This window comes from Triturus cristatus, chromosome 3_2 (genome assembly GCF_964204655.1).
Source record: "Triturus cristatus chromosome 3_2, aTriCri1.1, whole genome shotgun sequence".
Taxonomy (NCBI): Eukaryota; Metazoa; Chordata; class Amphibia; order Caudata; family Salamandridae; genus Triturus; species Triturus cristatus.
In genome coordinates, this window is record NC_140584.1 from 325,593,115 (window position 1) to 325,611,686 (window position 18,572).

Here is an 18,572-nt window from a genome sequence, read left to right on the forward strand (position 1 = left end):
ACACCTTCAAATCTGGTAAAGAAATCCAACACACTTTCATCCTTCTTCTGACGACACGCAGTCAAGTTATCCCAATCTACCCACCTCAGCGGGATAAGTGAGTGCATGTAAGTTATAATACGCCCCAGAAAAGATAGGAGCTCTGCTTTCGGCTTATCGTCGGGCTTACGCTCCTTATCCCAAGCCCTGATCTCATCCCATGTGCCACCCAGCTCTAGTGCATGATCCTGCGTATGAACCTGCCTCCATATACCCACGGGTACCAACAGCCCAAAAAATAACTTTATATCACCTAATGTCATCACTGTGGAGGAGGCCGCCTCCATCAATTCTTTATAGTATGTGGTCGGGTTATTCCGAGGATCCGGTAACTGACTCTTTAGGGATAGAACCTCACTCCTCTTCAAAGGAGTCTAAATCCAATGTCCCTGAAACCTAGCATCGACTCGCAGTCTTATTACAGTGTCCGTTGAGTCGCACAATTCGGGTATTTCAGGATGGTACATGGGATGGACTTCTCTCGTGGGATGCTTTACCTCTATCGTCGGAACCTTTTGGAGCAATCTACCTCGGTAACCCACTAGTGTTGTTACGTTGCTAAAAACCTCATTGGGGGCCATATCCGTAGCATATACCCTATCCCATATGTCATGGATGATTTGCGGCGCAACATCCTGAAAACACTGCTCCCACAACCCTATCAGCATGACCGACATGTGCTTAAGGGCATGCTGCTGTATAAAGGGATCATAATCTTTCATCACACTCCACACATCTTCCACAATATAGATCGGGTTCCGGGCCCACTGAGCCGCCTGCTTTGCCACCATTTGTTTTTCCTCATCACCCACAGCAGAACGCACCAACAGTTTTCCCGGGAGGTCGTGTGCTGCTGCCCAGTTCGCTTCATGCATCCCGCGCACAGGCGTTTCAACAGTCGACAGTGTGTGGGGTGTTCCACTCAGGGGGGATAGAGCAGACGCAGATACATGCACCATCATGTAGGGAGACAGTGTGGTAGGGGTAAAAGGAGGCGTAGCAGTCGAGGCAGAGCCAACAGACAAGACAGGAGAGGTAACGGCACCTGCCCCTCTGACTGACGGAAGTAGGGGAGAAGCAAGTGGTGCCAGGGAGGAGGCAGTAGTGCAAGAAACAGAAACACTAGAGAGGATGGCACCAGTGGCTGAAGACTGGGATGTTGGAACCGTCGGGTATATCCATTCAGGGGCATAGGGTGGTGGGGGGCAAGAATCTAATATCTCTTTAACAAAATCATCACCTTTCTCTCTAGCAACATAACATTATCAGTCTGTAGTCAAAACTTTCTATCTGCGCACTCTATGCCTTTCTCTATCTTTTCCCTTTCGTAAGATGCTGCTTTCTGCGTTATTGTTTGCATCTGTCTCTTTCGGGCCTCTTTCTCAGCTCTCATACGCCATTGCTTCGCTTCCATTTGCCATACTCTTAAAGAATCAAACATCGACTGCCTGCTCCTTTTAGCAAACAATTTGTCCTGCAAGAAATTCAATTTCTGTTCATCAAATGAGCCAGTAAGCGGCCATTGTTGCTCAGGATTGTCCCTTGTATATTTATTTCACAATGTGCTAAACATAATAGGGCCAATACCATGCTAGACATATACGTTGAAATTTGGGGTACCCTCCTGAGGTTCAGACTGGCTCTCTACCAATTGAGCATCAGTAGAACATCGACATCCAAAACATCCTAACTTACTTAAACAAGGCATCTTAATATAAGACACATGGACTGTCCCTAAAGGACAAACATAGCACCAGCAACAGTAATAAAAGAAGGGATAAAATGAAAAAATATTATTCAAGAACCAAACCAAATGGTCCAGAGACCACTCCCCACAGTCCGGGGACTGTACCAAGCTCAAGAAGACAGGCTCCAGCCCCAGACCTTTCAAACATTAGCCAAATTGCCAGGGTCTGGCAGATTATTCGCGAACAGTACCGTACCTTTTCAAACGCAGGTCAAATTATCAGTTGGTCCCGTAGACTGCTCACAAACACTCTGTGTCTTTTCAATGGTCCGCAAACCCACCAAGTTCAAGACAAGACAGTCCGGAGACCGTACCAAGTCACAGCCCGTCGACTCGTGTCGTTCAAGCAAGGCAGTTCAAAAACTGTAGACAAGACAGTCAGGAGACTGTATCAAGACACAGCCCGTAGTCTTGTGCCGTCCAAGAAGGCGACATTTTTTCCAAGAATCAAATCACTCACCTGGTGCACACAGGTCAAGTCAAATTATTCTCCACTGCCGACTCTTTGGACCAAGCAGTCAACTCCAAGGTTTCACCTTCTCAGGACCCCAGCCGCTGACCACTAGACGAGGAAATGCCTGATCAGCTGTGCGAGGCAGCTGCGAGAACTATGCTTGATCATGTGGGGATCCCCGATCCGCGTGACCGGCCAAACTCACCCTGACCCTACAACCCGATTACAGGCGAGTCGGATCCCCTTTGCGGGGTCCCTGTTCGGGCGCCAACTGAAGGAAGGGCCCCTCTAGAGCCACTCGGGTTTCTTACAACCACCTGCTATGCCTTCGCAAGAATGAAGAGTTGGTCACACAGTAGAGAATACAAACTTACATTTTATAAGCAATACTCTGCAGAGGGGTCCAATCTGACCTGCACCCTGAGATGTCTGCCGAGGGAATGGCCCCCCAACAATCTGTAACACGTAATGAACCTTCCCGAGAGCTTTCAACCACGCCCCCAATGGAAAGTTACTGGCCTGGCCGAACATGAACAAAGGAGGCACAGGGGGATGAGCTACCACCTGCCAGATGGGTACATGCTATCTACAATTCAGGGTCACAGTGCCGAGTCTCAGCTTCTCCTAACGTGGGAGCACAACTACACACTTGGATAGGTATGCAAGGGCAAAATAGCCTATCCATTAGCGAGTCGGGAAACAGCCTTGGACAGTAGAGAAAATAATAACGAAGTACAGTGTTCTGCTGAGGCAAGCAATACTAAATTATGAGGCCTAGTACAGAATCAAATCAAATCAAGGACATTTATATCGCGCACAAATCACTTATAAAAGTCTCATGGCGCTTGCAGACAGCTCTGAAGGGAAAACGAACTTGAGATTAATTTCCAAAAGGCCAGGTCTTCAGCTTTTTGTGGAAACTGCTATGGTCTGGCATACTGCAAAGATAATAAGGCATTTTGTTCCAAGATGATGGGGCCAAAGAGGAAAACGCACGGCCCCCTTGCCTAGCAGTATGTATTCTAAGGGGGGTCAGCAGAGCCGAATCACTGGAGCACAGTGTCCTAGATGGTAGATACCATCATAACTTTGACAGCCAATATTTTGGGCCGATTCCATACATATGTTTATGGATTAGACATAGTGTTTTAAAGAGGATTCGTTTTTTCACTGGGAGCCAGTAAAGAGTATTTAAACATATTGCCGACGGGAATCTGTATGGGCGATCAAGGACTAACCTAGCAGCCGCGTTCTGAAGAGTCTGAAGTCTGTTTATGAGGTCTTCATTTATTGACATCAGCAAAGCATTGCCGTAATCCATTCTGTAATGATCAGTCCTTGTATTAGGGGTCTTCGTGCCTCTAAGGGAAGCCATTTAAAAACCTTACGTAGGCTACGCATAACACCGAACCAGGTGCCGATAACATGATTTACATGACCCCTCATGGATAGACAGTTGTCCATGTAAAATCCTAGCTTTCTGACCACATTCTTGTGGGCAGGAAATGGGCCGAGCCTGGATGGCCACCAGTCATGCGTCCAATGGTCAATTGCTTTGCCGAAGAGCATGATCTCGGACTTGCCCCCGTTTAGCTGGAGATGGTTAAATGTCATCCATTTATAAACATGGGTCAAGCCGTCTTTAAGACGTTGCTCAGTCTCGCTAGGGTCAGGACCTAAAGTGACCAGAATCTGCGTATCGTCTGCGTAGGATATGACATCAAAGCCATATAGTCTGATCACTGCAGCTAAAGGGGTCATGTAAAGATTGAAAAGGGTAGGGCTAAAAATAGAGCCCTGTGGGACACCCATCTTTACTGGTCTCTCACAGGAGGTAATATTTGCCATCTGGACGGTGGTTCTGCGCTCTGCCAGGTAGCTACTGAACCATTTCAGAGCCTTCCCCCTGACACCAACCTCCCAGAGTCGTTGTTCAAGAATCTTATGGGAGATGGTGTCAAAGGCAGCCGACAGATCGAGCAAAATGAGGATAACTGACTGATGTTTATCTAGAGCAAGTCTAATATTGTCAGTGACCTCTATCAGCGCAGTTTCCGTGCTGTGTGCAGGTCTGAAGCCGGATTGAGAGGAATCTAAAAGTCCATGGCTTACAAGATGGTTCACCAGCTGTTTATTCACAAGAGACTCCAGCAGTTTCCCAAAATAGGGCAGTAGGGAGATGGGTCGGTAGTTTAGCAGTACCTTAGGGTCGGACAATGGCTTCTTTAAAATTGACCTGATTCTAGCTGCCTTCCAACATGAGGGAAAGTCCGATTCTGCAAAGGACTTGTTGAATAAGTCTATCATTCCATCTAAAACTGTAGGTGTCATGATAGAGAAAAATTTTGAAGGGAAAGGGTCAGCAGGAGAGCCTGATTTTATTTTTGTCATGGCCGCGATGACAGACTTATGGTCACATTCCATAAATTCATTTAAAAAACCGGGAGGGTCGGGTAAGGGGCAAGAGAGTTCTTCAATGCAGGTATGGTCAGGAGTAGAAGGGACGGTCTGATGAATGTTCATAATTTTTTCCTCAAACAGTTTGGATAGGGAATCCGTCCAGTCTTCAGAGACGGACACAGTGGGCTGATTTATTGGAACGGTGAATTCTTTGAGGATATGATGGAGTTCCCTAGAGGAATTTTCTGCCGTTTTTATCCGAATAATCAAATAGGATTTTTTGGGCGATTTTATTTCGTTTATGTAGCCATGGTGCTGTTTCTTATAGTTTTCGCAATCCACAGAGTTTTTAGTTTTCCGCCACAGTTTTTCGGCGGTTCTACACAGGCTTTTAGGGATTTTTAGTTGATCGGTGAACCAGGGAGCAGCTCTGATCTTAAGCTTAATGTTCTGTACAGGGGCAATTAGGTCCAATGTAGTTGAAATGGCTTTATTAAATTGTAGAGCTACATGATCAACGCTTGCTTCAGGGTCTATCGAGTCAAGACAGAAGTTATCTTTAAATAGAGACGAGGTTACTTTGCGCAAGGGCCTGCGCAATACGAATTCGCTACCTGAATTAAGTTTTTCTTTTGGGATGGTTGAAATAGGAAATTTCAATAGATAATGGTCGGTCCATAATAGTGGTTCAGGGGTTTCAACGATCATTTCCGGTACATTCGTGAAAAGAAGATCAAGTGTCTAACTGGCGTAGTGGGTGGACCCAACCACCATCTGAGCAAGACCAAGAGTGCTCATGTTAGAGAGTAATTTGTCAGTGTCGGGATTTGAAAGCATTTCTGCATGATGATTAAAATCTCCAATCAGGAGAAAATTATCAGAAGCTAAAACATGGGGAGCAATAATTTCTAGTAACTGGTCAGAAAAGTCACTCTTTATACCGGGGGGACGATAGACCAGGGCCCCTCTCCAAGACCCATTTGAAAGACCGGTGATATTAAAAGTGCATATTTATATTTGACTGCACAATACATTTTCCAAGGCAATAATTGTTAAAACATATTTATAGGCAATTAATAGGCCTCCCCCTCTTTTCTCTTTTCTGTCGATACGAATAGTTTTATATTGAGGGGGGAGGGCAATATGTAGATCCGGAACAGCATATTCCTGCAGCCAGGTTTCTGTAATGAAACATATGTCTGGATCTATTTGATCTAATAAGCTCCATATCTCTAACGGATGTTTAGAGACGGAGCGGGCATTACAATAAATAGCTCTAAGTGATGTAGAGGGGTCCTTGTGTTGCTTCAAATCCCGGGAGCTGATCGGTGCCTTGGGGTTTATTAAAACAGAGGAGCGCCTAATTTCTGGGAACTGAAGCAGGTCCGTTTCCCATATGCCAGAGCATTTCGTAAAAGAGGCATTCAAATCTTTTAGTTGGTTGCTCGAATATTGAATAAAACCCCTTTTCCCCAGGCAAACAGAGGGAAGTGACCCCCCCAAATGCAATGTGAGAAGGAAAGGTACCTGAGTCTAAAACAAAACCTCGCCGATCGAAGGTTCCTGGCTTCTGGCTGCGGCCAGGCGCGGACGGGCGCAGACGGGCTTGCCTTTGGTGTGCCTTCGGCACGCCGCCGTCGTGCCGCTGTGCGCGTCCGCACCCTTCGCCCTGCTAAAATAGGGAAGGGCGAAATGAAGACTAGAATGCGAACCTAAACTTCCGCTGACACACCGGAAGCTATGGTGACCCCGAGCGACCCTCCGTACAATCGGCACTCGCCGTGACGAACCGGGGTCAGTGGCAACTATCAGGCAGGAAGGCTATTCAGAACAGTGCGGTGTGGGTTTGATACATTTTTTTAAAAAGGTTAAAACAGGTTTAAATGAATGTGCAAAATACGCAATTGTGCTTCACCATAGGCTCTCTCTAAAGTCAAAGGTGCAATGTAATCAGCAGCAGTTACCGTTACAAACAGAGCAGCTAGTACAGGCACAGCCTAAGCAGTCTAATAAGGATTGGGAAATACAAAATAGAGTCACACTTGCTAAATAAAGCCTGCACATGATGAGGATAACTCAGTGGGTTGCATAACGTGAATACAAATGGCGTACATTTAGCCACACACTGCTAACCTAATATAGCATGAAACAAGTGCATTGCAGGGGTGGGATTTTCAAACCTAACACATCTTTGCCCTAAATTAGACATTTCATAACTAGTATGTGGTCTTCATACTAAAACCAATATACATAGCCAAATCACTGGCTCTACGGGCTACAAAACATATATTCAATGGATTGAGTCTGTTCTGGAAGAAGAGATTGCATTGAAAACTTTTAAACCAAAGAGGAAGCGCTCTTCTGCTCTATGGTATTGCTTCATGCTGAAGAATGATAAACTAGCTGTAAAAAGCTTGAAAGAACCTGGCAAAAAGACTATTCTTACCCACCCAAATTAGGATTTAAAAAGTGACTTTCAAACTACAAACAAATGATCATTGACTCATAGCAGGAATTTTATTCTAATAAGATCTGCAAGGCAGAAAATTCTTCCAAAATGATCTTTGAGATTGTTCGCTCACTCTCCTCACCTAAATGTGCAATAGACTTTCTTCTTACTTTGGGGTGAAACTTACAATTATTTGGAACTCTGTGACAAATAGTTGTCTGGATAATATTCTGCAGGTCCAGGCCCTGCTGATGTCTAGCAACACGGGCTTAGAGCATGGCTCAATCTTGGCATCTGTGAAGGCTACAGCAGTCAAGGGACGGACCACTCTCCATAGGCTGAAACAAGTGGAACCCTTCACATTAGTCCAATTTACAAACCTTGCTGGATTTCTCTCTTCAGGACTTCATCTCTATTTACTCCCTCTGGATTCGGGGAAGAACGTTTTGGATGTTCTTGCACCTCCGTTGCTGGACATTTGCAATGAGTCCTTAATAAAGGGACTTGTACACCTGACTGGAACAAAGCATTAATATTTCCTTTGTAGAAGAAAACCAACACTGAACAAGAAATGAAGTCTAATTTGAGGCCCATTTTTTTCTTGACCTTTCCAGTTAATATATTGGAGAAACACATAAATAGTCTCCTTTCCTCTTTCCTGGACCAAAATCCAGGATTTTGGATAGGGTTCAGTGAGGTTTCTAACCACAGTACTCACAGTACTGAAATACTCACAGTACTGAGACAGTGTTATTGTAGGTGGAGTATGGTCTACCGAGGTTGGCAGAGAGCTCTATAACCACAGCACTTGTACTGTTGGACCTGTCTGCCACATTCGACTTGGTATTTTATACCATCCTCTTATCCAGGATGCAAGAAAAACGTGATTTGTGAGGTGTTCACCCAATTGTGTCAATCCTACTTAGAAGATTGGTGCCAAGCAGTTAATTTCCCCCTGTGATCGCTTTGCCTCATTACACAGCAGACACACAAGCGGTCATTGCCATGGATAAGCTGGGCTCCATTTCTTTTGAGACCTTCCACTAATGTATAGACGCAGTTCCTGCCTGGCTTTGAGAGAACACCCTAAAATATTATTGAAATAAGACGAAGTCCTCTGAATAGACCATTCAAAAATACCCGTCCTCTCCCAACTGACTTCTGGCCTTTCTCGTGGGATTCCTCTCCAGGCCCTGCTAAAGTAGTTAAAAATCTCTGTATTTATTAAGACTCACAACTGATCCTAGCCTGTCTGGTTAATCATCTTGCATCCACTAGTTTTCACCTGTTAAGGACTAGAAAAACACCCTACCATATTTACCCAGATCGGCTCATCGTATTGTCATTCAGGCCACCATTTTGATTCCTTAGATTATTGTAACTCCTTGTATCTGGCACTTCCGGGTGGTCTCTGTAGAGATGAGGTGGTCTAGTAGCTGCGTGGGCGGAGCAGAGTGGGTGGAGTAAGGAGGGTACTGCCCGGACAGGAAGGGGCGGAGAAAGGGAATAGCCAGGGAGTTGAGCGTAGGGCCATGCTGGTGTAAGGACGTGAAATAAAGTGTCCTGAATAGAACCCTTCGTGTCTGTCCTTATTGGTGCCCTGAGGACACGACAGCTGGCGACGAGGGTGGGATAGAGCTAGCTGCTCTCCCCAGAACACCAGCACACTAACGAGACCGGCGAAGGGCTGGTCACGAAGAAACCAGCGAAAGCGCCGCCACTCGCGACACACCCGGAGCGTGTGAAAGCCCCACAACCGAAAGAGCAAGATCGCGAGACGCGCCCTGCATGAGGAAAGGGCCGGCACCAGGAACGGCAGGAAGGGAAGCGACGACGCTGACACGCGCGTCCCCCAGGCCAGATCGGAGCAGTGAGCGCGAAGACTTCAGCGAGCACAAAGACCCCCCGCCCGCCTACCTGCTGCAGAACCGTGAGTGAAGCGGATGATGAGAGGGGCCGCCTGAGCAGCGCGCAGTCCTGAAATGAATGAAGTGAGAGCCCAGCACCACGTGTGATATCTACGCGCGTTATCCAGCCGGCGGCCATCTTGAAGTCAGGCGGATTTCCAGACGCCCCATGCAAATAGACCCGGGCGGCCATTTTGAAGTCAGGCAACGCTGAAATTTAAACAAGCACAAGCAAATACAAAAAAAAAAAAAAAAAAAAGGCGGGAAACGACTTGAAACAGACGCACAAGATCCCCGGAGGATTCCCAAGGACTGTACTGCGCTGACACTGCGCGCATTTCACGTGCAACATGTTATCGAACCATGGGTCCCCAGCCCAGTCTCCAACTCGCCAGGATGCGAAGCCGATCATCATGGGACTATCGCACCTGCGCCCCCCGGAACCCCTAGCGCTCGTGGTTGGGAGCAGCATGGGCCCCCGCTGGGAAGAGTGGATTGAAGACTTTGAGGATTATATTAAGGGCTCAAAGGTGACAGGGGACGAGGATCAACTGATCGCACTTCGAAACCTCGTGGGCAAGGACGTCAGCAAGATGATAAAGGAACTTCCCGCCGCAGACACGGGGACGTATGCGAGAGTGCGTGCGGCCCTGGACAGAAAGTTCGTGCACAAGAAGAACATAGATTACGAACGGTACGTGTTCCAAAGAGCGCGACAAGAAAAGGATGAGGTCATGGGCTCATACATCACACGGCTGCGGCGACTGGCGCGCCATTGCGAATTCGACGAGTTCTCGACGGACGACGCCATACGACTGCGTGTGATCGACGGCTGTCAGTCGGAGACGCTACGCAGAAAATTACTAAAAAAAAGCCACACCTTGGATGAAATAGAAGAGATCACGAGACTCCACGATCAGACTGAAGAGCAGGCCAAGACAATGGAGGCGGGGCGCGTGGATCGTAAGGAGGTGGTCTGTCAAGTACGCACTGACCGCCCCCGCCGGGGGTCGAGAGAGCGGGAACGCCACGCTCGGTTGCCATCGAGACACCGCCGCCCTGGTCATCGACGGCCTGATTCGGGGAAGAGAAGCAGGCGTCAGGATCATGGGAAGAAGGCGCCACTGAGAAGGTGCTACCGATGCGGGTACGACTTCCCACACATCGGAGCGTGCCCGGCTCTGGGACAGCAATGCCACAAGTGTGGCCGCAACAATCACTTTGAGACCATGTGCGGGGACTACCGCCGGGAGAAAGAAAAAGACTCCACGAGGTCGACAAGAGGCGAGACGCGCCGCCATCACGCGCGAGCGGTACGTGACCGCCGGAAGTCCTCCTCCAAGTCCTCCCAGTCCAGCAGGGAGTCACGGTCTTCAAGGTGGTCTAGAAGATCACCGTCAAGAGACTCTGAATCACCATCAAGTGAACATGAATATTCCGTAGAATATGCCAACATGATTGCGGATCCAGACCAGCTTAAAAAATACCCTCGACTGGACATCAGCGTTGGCACGCATCCCACGAAGTTTGTGATGGACAGCGGGGCATCCCTCAACTACATCCCAGTGACGGAATATAAGAAGATGAACCCTCGGCCTCGGCTCAACCCCGCACACGTGCGTGTCTACACCTGGATGTCCAGGAAGCCGCTCCCGTGTCTTGGGAAGTTCTCGACGACACTGAGGCATCAAACAACGTCCATTCCAGCCGTGATCCACGTCATCGAGGGGCCGGAGGCGGACTGTCTCCTCAGCCTACCAACAGCTGAACGGTTGAAGCTGGTAGAGATCCTGTACCGCGTCAACAGTGACAATGACACCATACACAAGTTCCCGAAGCTGTTCTCCGGACTCGGCAAAATGAACAGAGGCCAGATTCGCCTTCACATAAATGACCAAGTCCGCCCGGTTGCCCAACACCCGCGGAAGGTACCGTTCCACCTCCAGCAGGCGGTAGAGGATGAGCTGCAAGATCTGCTGGATGCCGACATCATCGAACGGACAGAGGGCGCCACACCGTGGGTATCTCCAGTCGTGATAGTGCCGAAGAAAGGAACACCAGGGAAGGTCCGACTCTGTGTAGACATGAGAATGCCCAACACAGCCATTGAGAGAGAGCGTCATCCAGGACCTCACTTAAGTGACATGATCGCCGCCCTCAATGGGGCAAGGGTGTTTTCTAAATTGGACTTGAATAAAGGCTACCATCAGTTGGAACTACACGAGAGCTCCCGGTACATCACGACATTTGCAACCCACCTAGGGTTGTTCAGATACAAGAGACTAAACTTCGGCATTTCATCAGCCGCAGAAATATTTCAAGAAGCCATCCGGCAAACAATACATCACATCCCAAACACGCTGAACTACAGCGATGACATTCTAGTCTACGGGGCAAACATCCAAGTCCACGACACGGCCCTGGACAGGGTTTGCCATGCCCTCCTGGAATCCAACCTCACACTCAACAGGGAGAAGTGCGAGTTCCACCAGCCGCAACTGAAATTCTTTGGCCACATCTTTTCAGGAGCCGGAATGCAACCAGACCCCGACAAAGTGAGTACCCTGAACAGCACCAAGAGTCCACTTGACGTCAGTGATGTGCGGTCCTTCTTAGGCATGGCGAGCTACTGTTCAAGATATATTAAGGACTATGCCACCATCAGTCACCCTCTTCGCACTCTCACCAAGCAAGGACAAGTGTTCGAGTGGACATCCGAGTGCGAGCAAGCATTCCAAGCTATAAAGAGGGCCGTGGGCACGGTAGAGAGCCTGGCGTATTTCAGCCCGGATCGTAAGACCGAAATAACAGTGGACGCAAGCCCCGTGGGGCTGGGTGCCATCCTGGCTCAGTACGACAAGGACACGGACCTACGACACATTGTGGCTCACGCCAGCCGGAGCCTTTCCGACACGGAGAAGGCCTACTCCCAACCGGAAAAGGAAAGCCTTGCGGTGGTGTGGGCGTGTGAACACTTCCACGTGTTCATTTACGGGAAGCATTTCACCATGGTAACGGATCACCAAGCGCTCGTCACCATCTATGGCAACCCCCGGTCCAAAATGCCGCCTCGCATCGAAAGGTGGGGACTCCGTCTGCAAGAATACACGTTCACCATCGTGCATAAGCCGGGGAAGGCAGCCAACCCGGCCGACTACATGTCGCGTCACCCGGAAGACTCACAGCGTCACGCACTGTCCATGGCAGACGAATACATCCATTTTGTGGTGGATCAAGCGCGGCCGCCGGCGGTTCCCCTAGAGGCCATCCTGGACGCCACCCAGCAAGACACCATGCTACAACAGGTGATCCAAAGAGTTCGAGCGAACCGGTGGCGACATGAAGAGTCGGAGGACGAAGGGGGTGACACTACAAAGCGCCAGGAGTGGCAGGCATTCCGGAATGTGTGTGAAGAACTATCTGTTACACCGGATGGCCTACTGTTGCGAGACAACCGAATCGTAATCCCTCAGCAACTGAGACAGGGAGTCGTCAACCTGGCGCACGAAAGCCATCGAGGAGTAGTCACGACGAAAAGGGCACTTCGTGAACGTGTCTGGTTCCCGTTCCTAGACAAAATGGTAGAGCGCACTCTGAAAGACTGTCCGCAGTGTCAAGTGGTGAGGCAAGGAGACCCGCCAGCCCCACTTCAGATGACGCCCCTACCGCCAGGAGTATGGCAAGAACTAGCAATGGATTTCTACGGCCCCATGCCATCGGGCAAGTATGTATTGGTCATAATAGATGAATACTCGCGATTCCCCATTGCCCGGTTCGTACCATCCACCAACGCAGCCGCCACGCTTATCATCCTGGATGAAGTCTTTGCAGCTTGGGGCATACCCACTGAGGTGAAAACAGACAATGGGCCCCCTTTCAATGGCCGGGAGTTCAGTGACTTCCTGACGCTCATGAACGTGCGACACCGACGGATAACGCCACTATGGCCGCAGGCCAACGGCACCGCGGAAAGATTCATGGCCACTCTCAAAAAGACATTCCAACAGGCTGCTCTAGATAAGAGAGACCCGCAAGCAGCCCTCAATGACGTACTCCGAGCATATCGGACGACACCGCATGCCACCACAGGCAAATGCCCGGCCACACTCATGCTGGGACGCCCAGTCAGGACACGGATTCCCACCTGGGAGGGAGCACTACGACCCATTTCCCCCAGTCGCATTCATCGGGAAGTGGAAGCCACCGACAAAGCTCGCAAAGAAAGCATGAAGGCATACGCGGATGGCAGAAGACGTGCTCGGTCCCTCTCATTCCACGAGGGAGACTGCGTGGTCGTTAAGCAGGAGCAGTGCAAGAAGACGGATAGCAAGTTCAGAGCGGAACCTCTAACGGTCACCCGACAAAAAGGTACCATGCTGACAGCGGAGTCAGACAACAGGCGCGTAACCAGAAATGTGTCCCACTTTCAGAAGTGCAGCCCAGGTCTACAAGAGACACTTGAGTCGCGAGTGACACCGTCAGGAACTCGACAGTTCGAAGCACAGAGCGACGGTGACGGCCACCTGGGACAGATACCCGGCGCCGGCACCACTGCAGTGCCTGAAGGCCGCACACTTAGACCACGACAAACAATCCGCCAGCCCAAGCGGCTGATTGAAGAGATGTAACTCTTGGTGACTCATTTCTTTGCTAACAAAGGGGGAGATGTAGAGATGAGGTGGTCTAGTAGCTGCGTGGGCGGAGCAGAGTGGGTGGAGTAAGGAGGGTACTGCCCGGACAGGAAGGGGCGGAGAAAGGAAATAGCCAGGGAGTTGAGCGTAGGGCCATGCTGGTGTAAGGACGTGAAATAAAGTGTCCTGAATAGAACCCTTCGTGTCTGTCCTTATTGGTGCCCTGAGGACACGACAGTCTCATTCAAAAGTTGCAGAAGACACAAAACCCCGCAGGCAAAGATTTGTTTCATCTTCCAAGGCCCTCGAACATCTACATTGGCTACGCATGCAAAAGAGAATTATCTTAAAATCTCTGTGCCACGTGTTTAAGGTAGTATACAGACAAGGCCCAGTATATTTTAGGACAAAATTCAGCATTTACACACCTTCTTGCCTGTTACGGTCCACAGAATCCTGTCAGTGGTGCACACTCCAGTTTCAAGGGGTGAGATGAGGATGCAAGGCCGTTTCCAAAGCAGCAGAAAAACACTGAAACGACCTTCCCGATTCCCTTCATAAATCGCAGGAGTTGATACGTTTTAGGAAATCCTTAAAGACAAGGCTATTCTGGCTTTAAACCCCTAGCCTTGCATCAGCAATTGTCTCACATAAGCACCAGGACACCTTTTTCAGGTGTGCATTTGTGCTTTATAAAATATACAACAGTACATACCGTAGCACTACTTTCCATACAACAAAATACACTTTGTGAATAGGTCACTGAACGTGTGCGGGCTCTGCGGATGTATGACGTTACAACGCATGCTTTTACAATGCATGCTGTTACAACAAAAGTTTTACAACGCGAGTGCATTGACAACGCAGGACATTACAACGCAAGTCTTTACATCGACTTGCACTAGATGGCGTGCTAACATTAAAAAAGTGTAATTTACTATTCCAACTCCAGTCCACGTAACAGTAGTGTTGGGATAGTAAACTACACTATTTTTAATGTTAGCACGCCATCTAGTGCAAGTCGATGTAAAGACTTGCGTTGTAATGTCCTGCGTTGTCAATGCACTCGCGTTGTAAAACTTTCGTTGTAACAGCATGCGTTGTTAAAGTTGCGTTGTAAAGGTTGTTCCCCGGGCTCTGCATGTGTCCCAGTGTCAGGACACTACCCCGAACTGGCACCGGGTCTGAACTCAATTTAGGCAGAAGAATGCGGCCAAATCCGGATTTCAGAGGGTTTCCACTCTAGGATAGTAAGGGAATGACAGGCCAAGGTGTATAATGGCAATAATTCCTTGTCACAATTCAAAATCCCTCTGCAGTGGTGCGATGGGGTGCATTGAAAATAGGCGTTGCCTACTCAAACGAACGGGCTGCTCCACCATCATGTCAGGAACCTGTTTGGGAACATTTTTATATTTTACAGAAATGCTTTCAAGCAGTCATCCCAGCAATGTGCATTTTAATCCTCCCTAGATGGCCTGAGGGTGAAAAGAGGCACCTGAAACTCTAAATCGGTGCAGAACTGTCATAAATCAGTTTCTAAAACTGAACAGTCTCTTTGGGAGTGGCTTCCTCTATAGAATTCACAAGTTCATCACCTCTCTACGCCTCTCTGAAACATGCAACCACTGAGAACTTGCAACATTTCCAAATTCACAACCTCTCTAGTTCCGACCACCTCTTTAAAACTCGCAACCTCTTTGGTACTTAAAACTGCACAACTCCTGCAAACTCTCAAATGTCTCCAGAGGTTGTAAACTGTCTGTGAGGAATCTGCACAGTGGTTGTTTCAAAGTGCTTTAGTCTTAATAGGATACATACAATTATTTTACAGCAGCTCAAGTATGAATGCACCACTAATTACCCCGTAGACGTCATTACTTACCCTCGTTCACCACTCTGGAAGCATTAAAATTACAACATGAACAACCTCCCGCCAACTACCACTGTGCAACTTACAACCTTTCCAGAATACATCAACTAAAAAATATGGAATCTCTGTCCTTCCAGCCTCTCCTGAACCGATATCATCTTAGAAACTCTCAAAGCATCTGTGACACCAAACCTATATCTGGAACTCTAAAACTACCTGATGTTTCAACCTCACCACCCCGACCCCCACAATCTCACAAATATGCAGGTACCGCAAACTCTCCTTAATTCACAACCTCACTGGAAAGTAGAACTCTCCTGGGGTCACTACAATTTTGCTTTCCTTTTTGAAACAGACAGACAGTGTTCCACTGACATGGTAGTGATCAACTTTCAAACATGGAAAAAGAAACCCAAGTGATAAAATAAACATTCGTCACTCTCTTCCCCACTAATTCTACTCTCCCTTATTGCATGTCTACAACAGGAGAGAAAGGAATTGAGTATTTTATATCATCCGGTGACTAGTAGTGCATAACATTCCATGATTTTACATATGTTCAAAAATAATCTGTTTAAATTAACCGAGAATTTCTGCCTCTTTACTCTTAAGTGATCTATCCCATATTTCTTAAACCTGTCTTCTAACAGCATTGCATTTGCTGTATTTATGATGTCATATGTGACAATTAAAGGCAATTGTCCCAGCATGTCAGGGGTGACACTCTGGGGTGTACGTGTGTGGGCGCACCGAGTGCGCCAAACAATGCTTATGTTTTTTCAGCAAAATAGAGCTAATGCGGATGTCTTATTCAGTACAGTCTTTATCAATACAGACTAATTAGCTAGTACATGTATTTATTGCTTCTTGTTACATGTTAAGAGACAAAGCAAAGCAACAAGGCTAAAGAAGATATATTGATCAGTACAAGTCAAAATGCATCACTGAAATATTCAGTACAAAAGTACGAGTATGGTTTGTCTGAGCTGCAGTACAGGTTTGACAAGATCTTAATGTATTTCTTTAACTATATGTAACATTATACAGAAAAATCCACGTGTCCCATGTTTACTACCTCAACTTGTTTCAACCTTGTAAGCAAACTTTAAATACGATCTTCGTCAGGACAAGGATGATCTCACAACATATAAAAGTGCCATCAGACCCTCCTGTTTGCCCTTCTGATGGTGCCCTTGGCAGTGTGGATCAGGGGAGACATGCACATCTGGGGTGTCCAGTGGGCGGGAGGGCTAGAGAACCCCATAACTCTATATGTGGACTATGTGCTCTTATTCGTGGGGCGCCCACACATGACAGAACCTTGGCTACTTTGGGGGTGTTGGAGCTCTTTGGAAAGGCCTCGGGCCTCCAGGTCAACTGGTCCCCATCACTCCAAGTCTGGCACATCCAACTCCAGATTCTCCGAGATTCACGGACCACACTTTAAATATCTGGGCCTACAGATCTCTCTGTTAGCAGAGTCTTCCTGGACCGGCCTTAGGGGGTGTCTCTCTCTCCACATGACGCTGTCTCCACCTTGCTGTCTTTCTCATTGCCTGACTCACCCCAGAGTCACTTTCGCCCGTGTCTCTCCGTGTCACCCTCTCTCCCCTTCATTGTGTGTTTCTCTCCCTCCCCCTTAGTCTATTGCATCTTCAATCCGACTGTATTCCTATCAGCGACCCTTCACTGTGTCTCTCTCTCTCTCCCTCTCAACCTCTGGGCCCGCCCCACTCTGTGTGCGCCTCTCTTCCTGGCTTGTCTTTATCCCCCTCACTACTTCTCTTTCCCTGTCACTGTGCTCTTGATTTCTCTCTCTCAAGGTCAGTAACTTCACTCTCAGTGGCTCATCCCCTCTCTCGTAATTCCCTCTCTCTAGCTCAGCTCTCGAGTCTCTTCCCACGTGTGCCTCTCTCCCTGTCAGACTCGCCCTTACCTTTGTCTCTATTCTTCCTCCACACTGTCACCCCCTCCCTCCTCATCTGTCCTCCCTGCTCTCTAGTCAGTAATCTGCGTGAGCTCAGCGCTGCAGTCACTTAGGCGCTCGCCTCGCAGTCAGTCGCTCCCAGCTCTCAGTCGCTGCTCGTCCCAAGTACGGACCCCGAGGGGAGAAGCTGCCCGAGAGGATGAGGCGCCCAGAGCTGAGTCTGCTGTTGGGGGTCCTCCTGGCCGCCCTCCTCGGAGAAGCAGGTACACGCTCACTTTACGCACTCCATTCAGAGACGTTTTAAGGCATGGGCAAAGTTGGCTCTTGCCCGGGGTCTCAGCCTTTCAGGGGGGTCCCTGATAGAGTCAGCTCTTTTCAGCAGACAGTATTGTCCTGATGACCTTTAATAATTCTTAAACAGATTGATTTAAACACCATTTTTCCTATGTTATTTTCATTGTTGGCGATATGTGAGTCTATTCCAAACATTTTGCAGAGAAATGTTTATGTTTCATGCAACATCCATACAAAAAAGTTTTGAAAACACACATCATTATCCCTGAATATTAGATGTAAACACAGTTAGATGAGTGTGTCTGTCAGTGACCTGGCCAGGGACGCCATGAAAGAGCTGAAAGTGGATCAAAAATTCAATCCTGTTCCCAACAGGGCCCCCAAAATACATTTGGTCCTGGGCCCCCAAAATCCTTAAAATTACCCTGACTCCATCCACGAAGTAATCATCATCATCATCAACTTTATTTCGATCACAAAGATCATAAAAGCACGCAGCACAGAGCAATAAAATAGACATTGGTAGATAAATATTATAAAAACAACATTGGTATAAAGTAGTTTACAAATGCATAGTACAAACAGTTTAAAAATAATAAAAATGCTTCATACAAATGATTTCCCACGCCTGATCCACAGTGCATACCAATATCTCGAGAGGCCGTACACCATTACTCTTCGTTTAGCAGTACACAGAATTCGTAGCACCTCGAGGTAGTGTCCCAGGCCTGCCAATCTACACAATGGAAATATCAATTTTTTCCTCAGAGATGAATAATGAGGACAAAAGAAAAGTAAAGTGGGCAATGGATTCCGGGCAGGATTTACACAAAGGACACAGATCAGCTGTA